Below are 14,855 nucleotides of genomic sequence, written 5' to 3'. Positions count from 1 at the left end.
TGGGCCATACAGATATACAAAGAAAATTGTGCGCCTGTGTCCGTCCACTTCTCCACAACACAATAGACCATATTCACACTATCAAACGGGTGATAGAGAAATGCGTGGAACATAACGAACCCCTATATATAGCCTTCATAGATTACGAAAAAGCATTTTATTCGGTCAAAATCTCAGCAATCATGCAGGCTCTATGGAATCAGGGTGTCGGTGAACCATGTATAAAAATACTGGAAGAAATCTACAGCGACTTCTCAGCTACCATAGTCCTCCATAAAGAAAGTGACAAAATTCCAATAAAGAAGGGTGTAAGGCAGGGAGACACATCTTCCCAATGCTATTCACCGCGTGCTTACAAGACGTTTTCAGGGCCCTAGATTGGGAACAGTCAGGAATACAAGTTAATGGAGAGCACCTTAGTAACCTGTGATTCACTGATGACATTTCCTTGATCAGTAACTCAGGGATGAATTGCAAATCATGATAACTGAATTGGACAAGGAAAGCAGAACGGCAAGTCGGAAAATTCATATGCAGAAACTAAAGTAATGTTCAATAGTTTTGGAAGAGAACAGCGCTTTACGATAGGCAGCAGGCACTGGAAGTGGTAAAGGAATACGTCAACTTAGGACATGTAGTGACCATGGAGCGCATTTGGCAGGCATTCTCAAATCATGAATGGTAGTTTACCACTATCCCTTCAAGAGAAACATACATAACAGCTGCATCTTACCGGTACTTACCTACAGGGCAGAAGCCTGGCAGCTTACAACAAGGATTCAACTTGAATTGAAGACGATGCAGCGAGCCACGGAAAGGAACACGATAGGGGGCAACCTTAAAGAACAAGAGAGCAGAGTGGTTCAGGGAACAAAGAGGTATTAAGGAAATTTTAGTCGAAATCAAGAAGAAATGGTTCCAAAGCCAGGGGAATTCATCTTAAACTTTTTCAATCACCGGCTTTACTCAAGATGAAAACATAACAAGAGATACACGTTTCACCACCTGTACAAGTGGTATCGTAAGTACACAAATGACATCAAATGGGGAGAATACATCGTGCATATATCTTGCCGTAAACATCCAGCAGGGGGCCATGATTACTATTGCATGCAGTTTGATTACGGTGAAGGAACATGATTCAATACATTTTCTTGGGGCCCCATCGTTGCTCTCGCACCAATGTCGTTGCATTATCGAGATCAAAAACGTGTCCTTTCGTCAGCCAGTGGTCAACGAATTCTATCTTGGCGCGTGTTGCATGTGTGGCCTTCGAACTTCCCTTGCGTGTTCCTTGAGACGAGTACGGCGTCGTCGCCCGTCTCGCTGATGTAGCTGGCATTACAGTCCATGCAGTCCACCTTATATATAACTCCACTTTGGTTCGTCCGGGGGGTGCGGTCCTTTGGTTTTGGGAACACGCTAGCCGTGCTCGTGGGTAAAGGCTATGCTGCTACCCAATCTTCCGCAAGGACATTCTGAGGCCACAAGCGTACATAACCTGTCTCAGAAACTACTGTCACCCGGACCAAGTGAGTGTTCTTTCAAAGGGGATGAACTTTGGCTAAAGCCCTGCAGGTGATTACAAAACACGACATCGTCAGAGACTGAGGAGTGTTTTCGTCACATGTAAGACACTGCGGCTGTAAGCCTTGCTCGTAGCCGCATTGTTAACATTTTGGCTAGTTCTCGAACGCCTCGGTCGAATCTCACTTTTGGTGAACGTGCTGCGCTAGAAGACTTGAGGTCTGATCCATCTGTCGTGATCCCAAACACCGAAAGGACTATGAAGCAAAATGCAACTCATTTTAGATGACCTTTGCATTTTCAAAAGATGCAGCAGGATCCCACTTTAAGTTGTGAAAGGCAGTTGGTTGAATATTTGCGCAGGCTAAAAACGAAAGGAATGGTTGACCAGTCTTATAACCGTTGTCTTTTTTCGTCTGACGGGCGATGCCGAGAGCTTACGGACTGCCGAAAGTTCACAAAGATGGCTGCTCCCTGCGGTGTATTGTTTCTTTTGTTGGATCCCTGACATACAACTTGTCGAAGTTTTTAGTTGAAAATTTGAAGCCACTTGCGGAAGGAAATGCGCTTGCGGCTAAGAATTCAAAGAATTTGTTACTGCGATACGTCAGCAGCAGCTTGGTGATGAAAGATGTGTATGGTATCTTTCGATGTCGTGTCTTATTCACCAATGTGGCAATAAAAGTGGCTAGAGATATAATTGAGAGACGACTGCACACGATGATTGCACATTGTCAAGGCCGCACTTCTCTGACTGTAGATGACGTCATCATTTGCTGAGGTTCTGTTTGAAGCAAACAGATTTCACTTTTTGCGGGAATTGTATACCATCAAATAGAAGGTGCACCGATGGGCAGTCCCGTGTCGGTAATCGTGGCAGACCTGTAATGCAAACACGTGGAAACTACATTTTGTCGACCTTAGCCTTTCTTGTAAAAACGTACTGTCGCTATGTAGATGACACTTTCGTCATTGTGGAAAAGCAAAATCTCATGCTATGCATGTGCCGCTAAATAATTTCATGGTCGGCCATCCAATTCACTTACGAAATGGAGGATGGTGGCACTCTATCCCTTTTAGATGTTCTGGTATGTCGGAGCGAGGGCGGTTCATTGGAGACAGCCGTATACCGAAAATTTTGCGATAGCGGCAGTGTGCTGAGTTTTGACTCGCACTATCCTGCCGAACACAAGCATGCTGTTGTGCATACACTTTGGTCACAATGCGACGCGCTGTCGTCGACGCAGACCCTGAGGAAGCGTGAAGAAAGAAATGTTGCCAGTGTCCTGAATAAACGTAGCTACCCTCAGAGGTTTGTCGACGATACGTGACGCCGCATGCGAAGACCTCGCGAGAGTAGGACCACTAAGGCAACTTCTTCTCTGTGCATCCCGTATGTTCGCGGTGTGTCAAAGCAGTGCGTAGGGCCTAACAGCCTTTGGGTGTTCGAACTGTTTTCAAACTCATGCGCATGCTAGCAATGTTGTTCCCAAAACCAAAAAAACCGCACCCCCCCCCACCCCCCCCCCCCCCCCCCCGGACGAACAAAGTGAAAGTAAGTTATATATAAGGTGGACTGCATGGACTGTGATGCCAGCTACATCGGCGAGGGGGGCGACGACGCCGTCACTCGTCTCAAGGAACATGCAAGGGACGTCACAAAGCCACACATGCAACACGTGCCAAGACTGAATTAGTTGACCACTGCCTGACGAAAGGACACGTTTTTGATCTCGATAATGCGACGACGTTGATGCGGGAGCAACGATGGGGACCAAGAAAATTGATTGAATCATGGTTCATTCACCGTAATCAAACTGCATGCAATAGCAATCGTGGCCCTCTGCCGGATGTTTACGGCAAGATATAAGCACGACGTATTCTCCCAGTTGATGTCATTTGTGCAGTGACGATTGCCACCTGTATAGGTGGCGAATGTCTATCTCTTGTTAGGTTTTCACGTTGAGTAAAGCCGTAATTGAAAAAGTTTAAGAAGAAATGGGCATGGACAGGGCATGTAACGCATAGGCCAAGATAACCGCTGGCCATTAAGATCGAGTCACAGACTGAATTCCAAGAGAAGGCAAGCGTGCAAAGAGGAGGCAGAAAGTTCGGTGGGCAGATGAGACTAAGAAGTTTGCGGGGATAACGTGCCGCAGCAAGCACAGGACTGGGTTGATTCACGAAAACATGGGAGAGGCCTTGGCCCTGCAGTGGGCACAGTCAGGCTGATGATGATGATGATGAAAGCTACAACAGAAGACACATTGTATGTCTTGGCACAAAAGCTTTTGGACGAGGAACAAAACGAAGATGACACATACAAGTGTCGAACTTCCAGGTGAATTATTAATTTATTATTGGGACGTATATATATATACAAAGAAAATTGTGTGCCGGCGTTGCTCCACTTCTACTCAAGCACAACACACAACTTTTCTAGAGCCCGTTTTAAGCTCTCTTGGGGTACAGCTGCAAGGCACCCACTATGCCATAAATTGTCATAATTTTGTGAAGTAGGGAAGCACCAACTATGCCATTATTCATTCTGTGTAGAAGCGAGGTACCCAATACACATATGTAAGGCATTGTGTGCCATCTGTGCGATGACGATGAATTATGGCTGAGCACTTTGTAATGGGTAGGAAGTTTAAACTCCCCACTTGTTACGCAATCCCATTGTGTGGCGCCTGGTTGTTATTTCACTCTTCTACCATGCTATATTACATCTGCTAACACGATTCCTTGACCTGAATGATGCCTGTACATATAGGGTCTTTTTGCAAAGGAGTTTCAAGCCCCGTGTGGCTCTGTGGTAGAATACTCAACTGCCACGCAGTGGGCCTTGTTCAAATGCTCAATCCTGTATTTTTTTTTTTTTTCATTGCATGCAGAGCAGTTACAGACACCAGTGGTGGCAGTGGCGGCAGACAACTATGCCACCAAAATTGGCTGTTCTGATCTCATAACAGCTTTCACTGTAAAAAAGCATAAGTTCAGGGGAAGATGGGGAAGCTTGAAAAGTGAAAATTCTTGAACACAGGATGTTGCTGGAGGCACTTCGCTTTGTCTTTGTCCAAAAGTTTTTGCTAAGACATACTATCATGGACTATCAACTAGATCAATCAAGCCCTTTACGAAGTCATTTTTGTAATGCATTCAAGAATTTTCCTGTCTTCAAATTAAAGAATAGTTTCTTGACAACCAGTTGCTGACTGGCAATGTGCATGTACAAACGTATACAGTGCATACAGTGTGGCTGATTTTTTGTTTGAAATCTTTGGTTTGTACTCTGCTTACTGGTGGTTTCAGCGAAGTCATCTTCGTAGAGTGAGGAGTGCAGGACACTGCTTGGTTGCCTTGTTCCAGGGATGCCAGAACATGCTGCTAGCTGCCCAGATGAGGTGTCATCAGAACCAGCAGTGATGCACCCTTGAAAAATGGCTTTGCTTCGATTTGCTCAGAGTGCGAAAAAGAAGGGGGGAAGGAAAAAGACGGAGGTTATAGGATGGATGAATAGCTTGAAGTACAAGTCACCTGAAGGGCAAGCAGACTGACGCAGCAAGTGGAAAAGTATCTCAATGGTACACAAGGTAAGGCTCACAGTTATGTGCGTGGTACACATTGCAGTAAACACTTGCTTACCAACTAAACAAGTGTGTTGGTAAGATGGATGCAAGCACATACGGTTGGACGTGGTTACAACGCTGCCATGATGAGGAGTACTGGTTACGGGGAGCACATATCCTTGCATCAAAGTTAATGCCCACACGTCAGCAACAGCTTCTTGGTTAGCCTCTCCAACTGTAACTGTATGTCCAATGCCTGTTGGTGGAGGCTGCACTGTTCTAGGGTGCTGAGGTACCAAATCCTCGTACGGAGAACAGATATTGCCCATACGCGAGGCCAGATGACTCCGCAACCTCTGGGGGATGCTTGCCCCACTGCAGTCCCCATGCGGTCGATCCACATGGTGTAATGCTTGCCGCAGCATCAAGGGCGACAGCGGCCAGGCACGGGCCTTGGCGAGGGAGGCAGCAACTGGTAAATGTCGTGGGAGCCCGAGGGCCTCTACACAAGACGTGCCACCTTCTAATTGGTCGTGGCTCTTTTCTACCTCATCTGCTCACTCGTACCAGTCCCCGCCAACAGCGTGCTCTTCTGTCCGACGAACGTGTCTGTTGCGCGGTGCTGCTGTCGTGTCCACCCACCACCCACCGCATCATGCCGCCACTTGCGACACCACAACACTACACTATGCACACTGCACTGTCGTCATGCAAACTCACTCATTCACATGCACCAGCAGTAGAAAAATATCAGTTAATGCCAATGCAACGGTGATGTCACAATGCATCGCATGTGCACCAAAACACTGCACCCCATTGTATGTGCTTCTGCATGAAACGGGTCACTGTAACGTGACAGGTTTCTGTTGCACAAAGACCGCAGACTTCACACTGGTGATGGCTACATAAACAATGACCACCCATGGCATAGCCAGAGGAGGTGTTGAAACCGCCTGAAATTTCAATTTTGCACACATAAGGATAGTTGAACCTCACCCCTAAAAAATTCTGGTTATGATGACTGCACGTACATTTATTCCCAATTTTAGTGCTAGGACAGCTTCTTTTTGTTATCTTCCTTTATTGCAGCTGCAGTCGTAGTAGGTTACCTGTAGACATAGCATGCGCAAGGGTTCTCCGTTAGGGGGGTCCGAAGTTGTCACCTGCAGCTCCTCCCAAATTGGTAGAGTCACGAAAGAAAACAAGCTCTGCAATGGATGCAAAAATGAAAATGAAGCAATGACGCGCTTCTCAACAAACGGCCTGCCATTTGTACTCACCTTCCGGGGGTAAATATAGGAAGTAAATGGTTCTTTGAATGCAACATCAGGTGCTTGGTCGCAACCCAGGTAACGCAAAGTCAGCTAGTAACGTCTACTTTTTGGCTTGATCAAGCTACGGCTAAGTCTTGCAGCTTTCTTGCCGTATTCTAGCCTTAGACGTCGGCAAGCTGGCTGATAGCTCAGCTAATGCTCCCGCCATTTGGTGCTATAGAAGTCTTGGCAACTATGTTTTAGATGGTGTGTAGAAATCTAGTGCTTGAACGAGTTCTGGCTTATTATTAAACATTAAGGGCAACTCCGGCGATTTTTCGAGGTCGATGGATCTCAGTGAAATTCGCTGGGTACGTCCTTTGCACGTTTCCGTCATTTATGCCCAAATTACAGGCTTGAGACATGGGCAGATTGTTTGCAAATGAATTTTAAAGATTGTCTGCAAACGCCCTCCTGGCTTCCCACAAGTATTGGCAACATTGCGTCTGTGACGTTCAGTATTGGCAAGGCGGCGGAAGTGACACAGCCGAGGGCACTGCTAACTTCGCGCTTAGGCCGATACAGCGAGCGTCTGCTGTGCACAAGGCGACAGACAGCGTTGGTTTGGCCGGCGTTTCGCTGGTCCGTCCCGGCTGTCATAGTTTTCATACTCCGCGCCGGCGTGACCGCATGCCTTGCCCGACTTCCGGTTCGGTCATAACAACGTCTACGTCATACGTAGACAGTACCTCGGTAGGGTTTCGGTTTCGGTGTTGCGCTTTTTTGCTTATTTAAATTATTCTCCAATTTGCCGAGTATTTCTGCGATCGGGCCCGTAACAGGAGCGTCTCAGGAACATAAAAGCACCATTACTTTGACATGGCCAAAAAACCGCCGGAGTTTGCCTTTAAGGCACAAACCGGACAAGAAGAGGGAATGACATCAGTGCTTACAATCAATTGAGAGCTTTATTATGTCAGAAAGAACATACATATTGAACCAGGGCACATGTACCTGCTGCACATGTGCACCGTTCCTAAGTGCAAGCACAGGCCAATGCCACATACCACATCTTTTATATAGCCCCTTTTGTTGAGTGACACGTTGCCTGAAATGTTTATTGACAATTGACTGATAAAGTTGAGTCCCCTTATCAAGGAAGTGCCCTTCTTAAGGAAAGGGCTAAGTAAAAGATGTGGTGCGAGGTACTGGACTGTGTTTGCACTTACGAATGGTGCACATAAGTGGTGAGTACAAGTGTTTGGATATATATGTTCTTTCTGACATAACGAAGCCATCAGTTGACTGTAAGCACTTGTGCTATTCCCCTTTCGGTCCTATGTTGTGCTGCAATTTTCAATGATGCAAGACTGAAAATGCATGTACTCTATAGACTTATTTTACATAATTTTCGACATCATGGGCTTGGAAATTGTTTTCAGCAGATAATGTAGCACAATAAAGTGCGATTTCTGGAAATGTTTAGCTATAGATCAGCCAACAACACACCTGATAGCTGTGTCAGAGCAATTTCACAGACTGGCACAATGCCATAGACAAATTATTTCTTTAATTCAAAAGTTGCATGACTACAACTGTATATATTAGTATATGGCAAAATTCAAGTATGTATTGTAAAACATTTAGGAATTTGAAATAATCAAGAACACAGTCGGTCAGCATACACACACACTAAATTTTACTGCAAATGGTCAAGCACACTTTTATGAGCAGCGATATGGATGTCGAATGCAAGAGAAAATGTTAAAGCAAGAAAATACAAAACAAATTCTGCAACTTCAAAAGCATGCAGTCTTCAAAAACAGACAACCTCTGAGATGGTATGTGAACATGCTGAACAATTTATTTCGAAAAAACACTTGTTGTTTTGCAATTGACTAGGAGCTTAAATGTACATTAAAACTTTAGCAAAGTTGCTTTTCACTTGGAAAACATGAAGAATGAGACCATCACAAATAAAAGTGACTGCTGCATTCTTCTGCTTCTGCTACGTCAGGGTTGGAAACACCACAGGAACTGGCAGATACCGCAGCTTCTCGAGATCCTGCACCAGTACAAAATGCATGAACTTAGTATGCAATCGCCAGCTCTCAACCAGAGTTGTGAAAGTATACCGCAGTGCGCCTACACTGTTTCACAAAGATGCTGCAGTGAATGGCAATGTCATGACATGAATGGTATGACATTGCAGGAATGGTATGTCATGAGTGGCATAAAAGACAAACTGTCATTGCAGTCATTTCTTTACATGGGACATGTTGCGTACTCCACAGGGCGTGGCGCTGTAGCGCCCCTGTACCGAGAGTAGTGGGCGCCATGTTGCATTCAATCGGAATCACCTGCCGATTGGCAGGCAATTCTGGCTGCCGCCCTTTGCACGGCTATGACAAGTTTGCAACCCTTCAATGCTCTTCCGAGTTCATCGCCCTGCCTTTTCACCTAGGCAACGGTGCGAGCAGTACACAGCAGGGTATATCATTACACACGACATAACATGTCCTTAATGAAAAACCAGCAGGTTTTCATTAAGGTTGTGCCACCAAAACAAACGAGCCCTCGAAATTCCCTTTCTTTATTCAACATACATGTCATGTCATTTTAAAAGGCAGAACATCAGGGGAAGACGGAAGATAGAAGAGATAACAAATTCGTGAAGATGGCGTTGTCGCTGGAGCCAATGTTTTGACAAGCAGACTTGCCTTTTCAGTTGCAGCCTCGAAGAAGACAAGTACGCTTGTCGAAACGTCGGCTCCTGCGGCGCCCTGTGTCCACGAATTTTTCATCATGTCATATGGTCTTTGTATTAGTTTACTGGCATAAAACTAACACTTGTAAATTGCTCGGGTTTAACGTACCAAAACCACAATATGATGAGGCATGCCGTAGCTGTGGGCTCTGGAAATGCCACCTGGGGTTCTTTAACGCGTACCTAAATCTAAGTACACGGGCCTCTAGCATTTCGCCTCCATTGGGATGCGACCGCCGCAGCCATCGAACCCGCGTCCTTTTGGTCAGCAGGCTAGTGTTGTGTCGCACACAACACTAGCCTGCTCGTCGGCCCACAACATAAAGGATTCGCCGTTCTCCCTATCTAACTGTCGTCATGTTTTGCGTGTACATGCATTCGGTTTTGTTAATCATTGGATTACGTGCATATTGTTTGGATAGAGAATCAGCCAGAAAGAACGTGTGGATATCGGTGGTTGTGCACATTCAAGTAGTTTTCTTTTTTTTATTTCGCATGCTTAATCATTTTCTCATAGTGCATGCTCGTGGTCAGATGCACTTATTTCCCTTGTTAGTTTCATGCTTTTATTTCGCTTGCTGCAACCGCTGCAACTACCACTTGGATCTCGCTGCAAAGCCATTGAAGTTTGCAACTGGAACCAACAAACCAGACAGACCCACTTAAAACCAGTCGGATAATTTCTAGCTGGGATATGCTTCTTTTATTTTTTGATGTCGGAATTTAGGCATGTTTGCGGTTTATGCATTTGACGCCATGGAAAACATCCCATGCCACATATATCTATGCCATTTTCCCCTAAATCAGTGGTCCCGACGTTGACATTTGCAAAAATGCTAACACATGTTTAGGTAGCTGTAGACAGAGTGCTCGAGGTGTTCGTCAACAGGCAGTTTGCTTCCGGCGCCATACATATGCGCTTAAATATAGTTTGAAACATAGAGTTTCCTATTGTTTGAAATACCTGGTTCGGCAAGCTTTGCTGAGGCGTACGGGGTATTTTCTCACAACATCAGGCATCGATAAGTGCACTATGTAATGAGAAATGAAATTGTAAACCTCTTTGTTTCTTTCCTCCATGCTTCGTTGAGTCAAAAAATAAGCGCCACGCCCACGCTACTGACTACTTACGACAGCGCCGCAGCACACTGCCTAGGGTTCAAGGTTTTTAAATACTTCACACTATATATTCATTATTTTGTTGTATAACTTTATTATATTTGTGTTTATTTTGCAATTTTATTGTGTGATATAGCGGGAGCGTAAAAAAAATGCAGCTTTGGATCACCGGGCGTGGACAACTCCGACAATAATATTTGACCAGCTGGCCACTATGGAACAACAAGTTTGAACAAGTTGTGGTGCGCGCGCTCCATAATGCGCGTTAGTGTAGCGTTGCTGTAGCGTTAGTACGAAATTTTGCTTTGTGTTGTCCCGTAATATTTGATATGACAGCCGATCGGCCTTTACAGTGCGCTTTGCAGACTGCTGAAACCGTAGTGATGGATGCAGCAGTGCTTGGGACGACCCCGAAGGTGACGATCTCATCGCAAAACTTCAGTGTGACGGTGCCCCCGACCCAAGACCTCCTCTTTATAAGTCGAAATGGTCGGATTTACGTGTCGGATTTGTCCAGTCAAATGTACTGCGAGCAGAACTATGTACTCGCTCATCGGAGTACCTCGTTTGAAGGAAATGGGCTACGACGTTGAAGAAGGTGAGAGCCCGCAAGTCACTCGTGGTTCAGATATCCACATGGCAAGGCAGCTTGAAGTTCAAGATGTGGTTACGGTGGACACAGAGACGCGCGAGGATAACATTGCCGTCCTATTCCTGAATTTACTGCAATCTGTTCGCTCTTTGCTGTGTGGTGAACCTATTGCCAGAGAAGTGCCCGTGTTTGGAAGAGCCTTTGGCGGCGACATCTTTGTCAACGGAGTCGTAGATGAACTGCGTTGCGATAGAGATACACTTCAAGTCGACATCGTTGAATTGAAAACGATAAGGAGCACCAGACTGCCAAGCACACCGGTTCGCCGCTCGCATCGGTTACAAGTCATGTTGTCCACCATCTGTTGAGTAACCTTGTTCAAGGAAAGGTGGACGTGAACGACATTGAAAAGGCTTTCGGGTGACTCTGGATGTGCAGTTGAGCTCTGTGGTGCTTGAGCTATTGCCGCTGGATGAGCGGCATATGAACACCTTGCGTCATGTGGTGCCATTCGTATTGAGTGCTGTTCAAGCGTTGCCTCTCCCCAGCCAATTGCTTGTGGAGTATTTCAGTCAGGAAACCAACAACACGCTGTGTTTTGAAGGTGTCGAGTATGATCAGAAGTGGTTGATGGGCACTCTGCAGATGTTGTTTCCATTCTGGACTGGCGAGAGGCCTGCGGAAGGAGTTCATGACATTGAAGATGCATGGAAGTGTAAATGTTGCCCATTTCAAAATATATGTGAATGGCGTCAGGCCAAAGCCGAATGCATTAAGCGCAACTCAAGATGCTTTGTGCAAACAAAATGAAATGGTTGCAGCTGCATGTCAACCTTTCTTTATTTGTACCGCCTATTATTTGTACCATCATGTTTCTCATTCATTAATTTTGTCTAGTAGAGTTTTATCAAGTGGTCATAAAAGTGCAAAGTAGGGGAATGCGCCCTACTGGCGAGTGAAGAAGTTGGTTGAGTGTAAAAGTCACTGCCCTTGGCATTGAGCTATGCTGTTATAGTGCTGTAGAGTTGGCCTCACCGGAAAAAGTACCTTGGTTTGCTGAGCATTATGCTATGTATTAACCTGCTGAGAGTGTGCCCATGCTTCACCCAACCGTGCAAAAAGCAAAAGCAAAAACAGTCAAATCTCAAATAATAAGCCCTTGTGGATGGATGGATGAACTCTCATGCGCAGGAAATCGCACAACTGAAATTCTCTTTTTTTGTGGAGTGGCACCCGTAGCTAATTGAAAGCTACAAAGTAGTGCAGAGAAGTTCGCCTAGAAGGTGAGGGAAACAAACAACAGATGTGACAGAGTCGACCAGCAACAGGATGTTCTTAAGAAAATGTGGATAAAATTGTGTGTTGATAAGTTTGTTGTTGCATTACACATGCAATTGAAATGAATGAAAAGCAATTGTGTAATTGTGGCCATACTTGTTCCGTCTCTCTGATTAAGGTTCCTGCACATGAATACAGAGGCAAGAAAGCATCTCGTCTGTCTCGTTAGCATTTCATCTGTCTCATTAACATTGTTTCACTGGGAGCATCAAGCTGGCGAGGTACATCTCTGTTGAAGTAGTGGACTGACGTGCCTACTGCTGGACTGTTTGCTGCACTCACAAAAAATGGCGAGAGTCATTTTTATTTCTGTGGATTTTATTGCAGACAGGGCAAACATATGTCATCGCAGCTTTTTGAGATCCCCCAGGCCACAAAATTTGCTATTTCAGTTTATTTTGTGCTACTGTTGGAATGTGCCTATGTCATTGGACTTCAACTGTGTTGATAAAGTGTGGAAAGCTAATTTGAATTATGTTACCACACATTTGCTCGGGCATTAGTTCTTCGTACCTGCTATAAATGTGGTTGGCAAACACTACTTAAAATTACAGTATTTTCACATGTTGTTTCATGTCTTCATTAAAAATCTTGCTGTGTGTCAGCACAGCAAGGACTACCTAAGTTGCAAATACAACATAGTCTGACTTGAAAATTGTATAGATGTGCCATTTCTGTGATGTTGCCACAAAGGTAAATTTCGACCCAATATTAGTGTCTTTGGGGGGCTATGTTTTTGACCATGGTGGTGCAGCTATGGTGGATTCAGTGTTGCCAGAATGTTGCATTGGTTTTCCTCACTGCCGGGCTCAAAATTTCCCCTTTTTTTTTCCACACAAGCAACTTTATTGATTAGGTTGTCTAAAATGTCAGGAAACGTATTTTTGAAATTGTACTTAATTTCACCATGAAAAGTGACCTAAAAAGTAGTGACAAATTTATTTAACACGGTAAAGCTAAGTGTAAAAAGTCTGTGTGAGTTTGTACTGTACCAACACATATGCAATGCAGAAGACAAAGCTTTATGTGGAGTATATTACATTTCAAAATGGCACATACCAAAACTGCTCCAGAAAAGCTTCCTTTGTTAAGCCTTAGATGTAAAACATTTCGAGCATGCCATGCTTTTAAAACATTCTATTATGTTGTTCATTATAAGACAGAGTTGTTGGAGATAGTTAATCCACAAGTGTACTGCTTAGTAGGGGTATGCAAATATTCGAGTTTCGAATTCGAATCAAATACTTTGATTCGACTTTCGAATAGCTAATATAGAATAATTCGACAGGCGAATATTTAAACGTGACAAAGGTCAAATGGTGCAACTTGGTTAGGGGAAGGTGGCTAAAAGTAACAGTGACGTCGTTATAGTCGGCCTTTCGCTAAAACTTTGACTGATATCCTGGTTCAAAGGAGAGCGCATGTTTACTTTAAAGGAGATCAATCATGTCATTTCAGCACATAAAAAAAACACAAGAAAACTGTCAAGCCCATTGCAACTTTGCTTCTGAGACGAAAGCACGGACTTCTTGCGTACTTCGGTCGCGTAGGCCGCAAACGCCGTAAAACGTCCTGACTTTGGCCGTGAAACCTTTGGTGAATGTCTCCACATGCAAAAACGTTGTTCATGCTGCGTCGCTGCCGCACAACACCACTTGTCCAGAAACTCCCATCGTTCCGACGCGCAGTTAAAACGCTGCTGTGAATAAGTGTCCAAAGATTTTTGAGCCCGGAGCACTCATGACGATGAAGCACAACATTACCGTTGTTCTGGCTTTCAATTTTCAATAAAATCTTTGGTATTCGATATCCGATATTTTTGGCCACTATTTGGCACTATTTCGATTCGAGATGAAATTTCACTATTCGCACACTGCGCTACTGCTTAGTGAACATTCAAGTTCTGATGCAGCACTTTTAGGACCACAGAGACCAAAATTTCAAACTCGAGACATCTGTGTTCGATTCTGTTTGTGCATATAGGTGCCCTGACCAACTATTAATGGTGAACATTGCCTTGGACATACTTTATGTATTTAAATTAGGCACCAGTGCTTATCTGATCTGGCAGCAACATCACTACGGTGGGTTGAGTGGCTGTTCACCACTCTCTCTAAACATTTCATCTGTTGTGTGAGCATTGTTAACGTCACAGATAGTTTTGCGGGGCACATTACAGCATAGTGCATAAGCTTCATGAGCTCCTTCATTCTTCCACTCACTCACTCTGCCCTTAGGTTTTTCTGGCTGCTCATGCCAATAACATTTTAAGTGGTGTAGCCAGCAACCTTTCGTTTTATAGAGGGGACGAGCCTTCCACTGGTAAGTGGGAGCTGGGCAGGTGGATGTCTTGCATGTCGTTTTCTGTTAGGTGTACTATGGCAGACAGACTTAGGGAGGGGCTCCAGCCTGATAGGTTACTCCTTGGTTCACAGCAGTGGCATCCATATGTTTTCATTCCTTCTCGGATGCAGTTCAAAAGCACACCCTTCAATGTCATTGAAGTTTGAGCGCATGCGACTCCATGTCGGTCAGTTACAACTGCCTGGTGTGCACCAGTTTATCATGATTTGTGGCGAGCGTTTTTGAAGTGATGCCACGACTGATCATAATTAATTAGTCTACCATTAGTTATGCCATGTTAGAGCACTTACGGTGAATTTTAGGTCACAAAAATTTGGCTGTCAGTG

At 44.7% G+C, this 14,855-nt stretch overlaps 1 long non-coding RNA gene and 1 pseudogene across 1 annotated transcript in view; one reads left to right on the top strand and one right to left on the bottom strand.

The window, feature by feature from the left end:
- LOC119388045 (uncharacterized) overlaps nt 1-10,198 on the bottom strand; it is a 78,218-nt gene extending 68,020 nt beyond the window's left edge. The window contains exon 1 of the long non-coding RNA XR_007414673.1: nt 10,081-10,198. This is a non-coding gene — a long non-coding RNA (uncharacterized LOC119388045). The remainder of the gene's footprint in view (nt 1-10,080) is intronic.
- Nucleotides 10,199-10,564: 366 nt separating this feature from the next.
- Nucleotides 10,565-11,955, top strand: LOC125757335 (exonuclease V-like; annotated as a pseudogene).
- Nucleotides 11,956-14,855: the final 2,900 nt, after the last annotated feature.

Source organism: Rhipicephalus sanguineus, chromosome 1 (genome assembly GCF_013339695.2).
Source record: "Rhipicephalus sanguineus isolate Rsan-2018 chromosome 1, BIME_Rsan_1.4, whole genome shotgun sequence".
NCBI classification, from domain to species: Eukaryota; Metazoa; Arthropoda; class Arachnida; order Ixodida; family Ixodidae; genus Rhipicephalus; species Rhipicephalus sanguineus.
The sequence above is the reverse complement of the archived record's forward strand: the minus strand, read 5'-3'. Positions and strand labels throughout refer to the sequence as shown.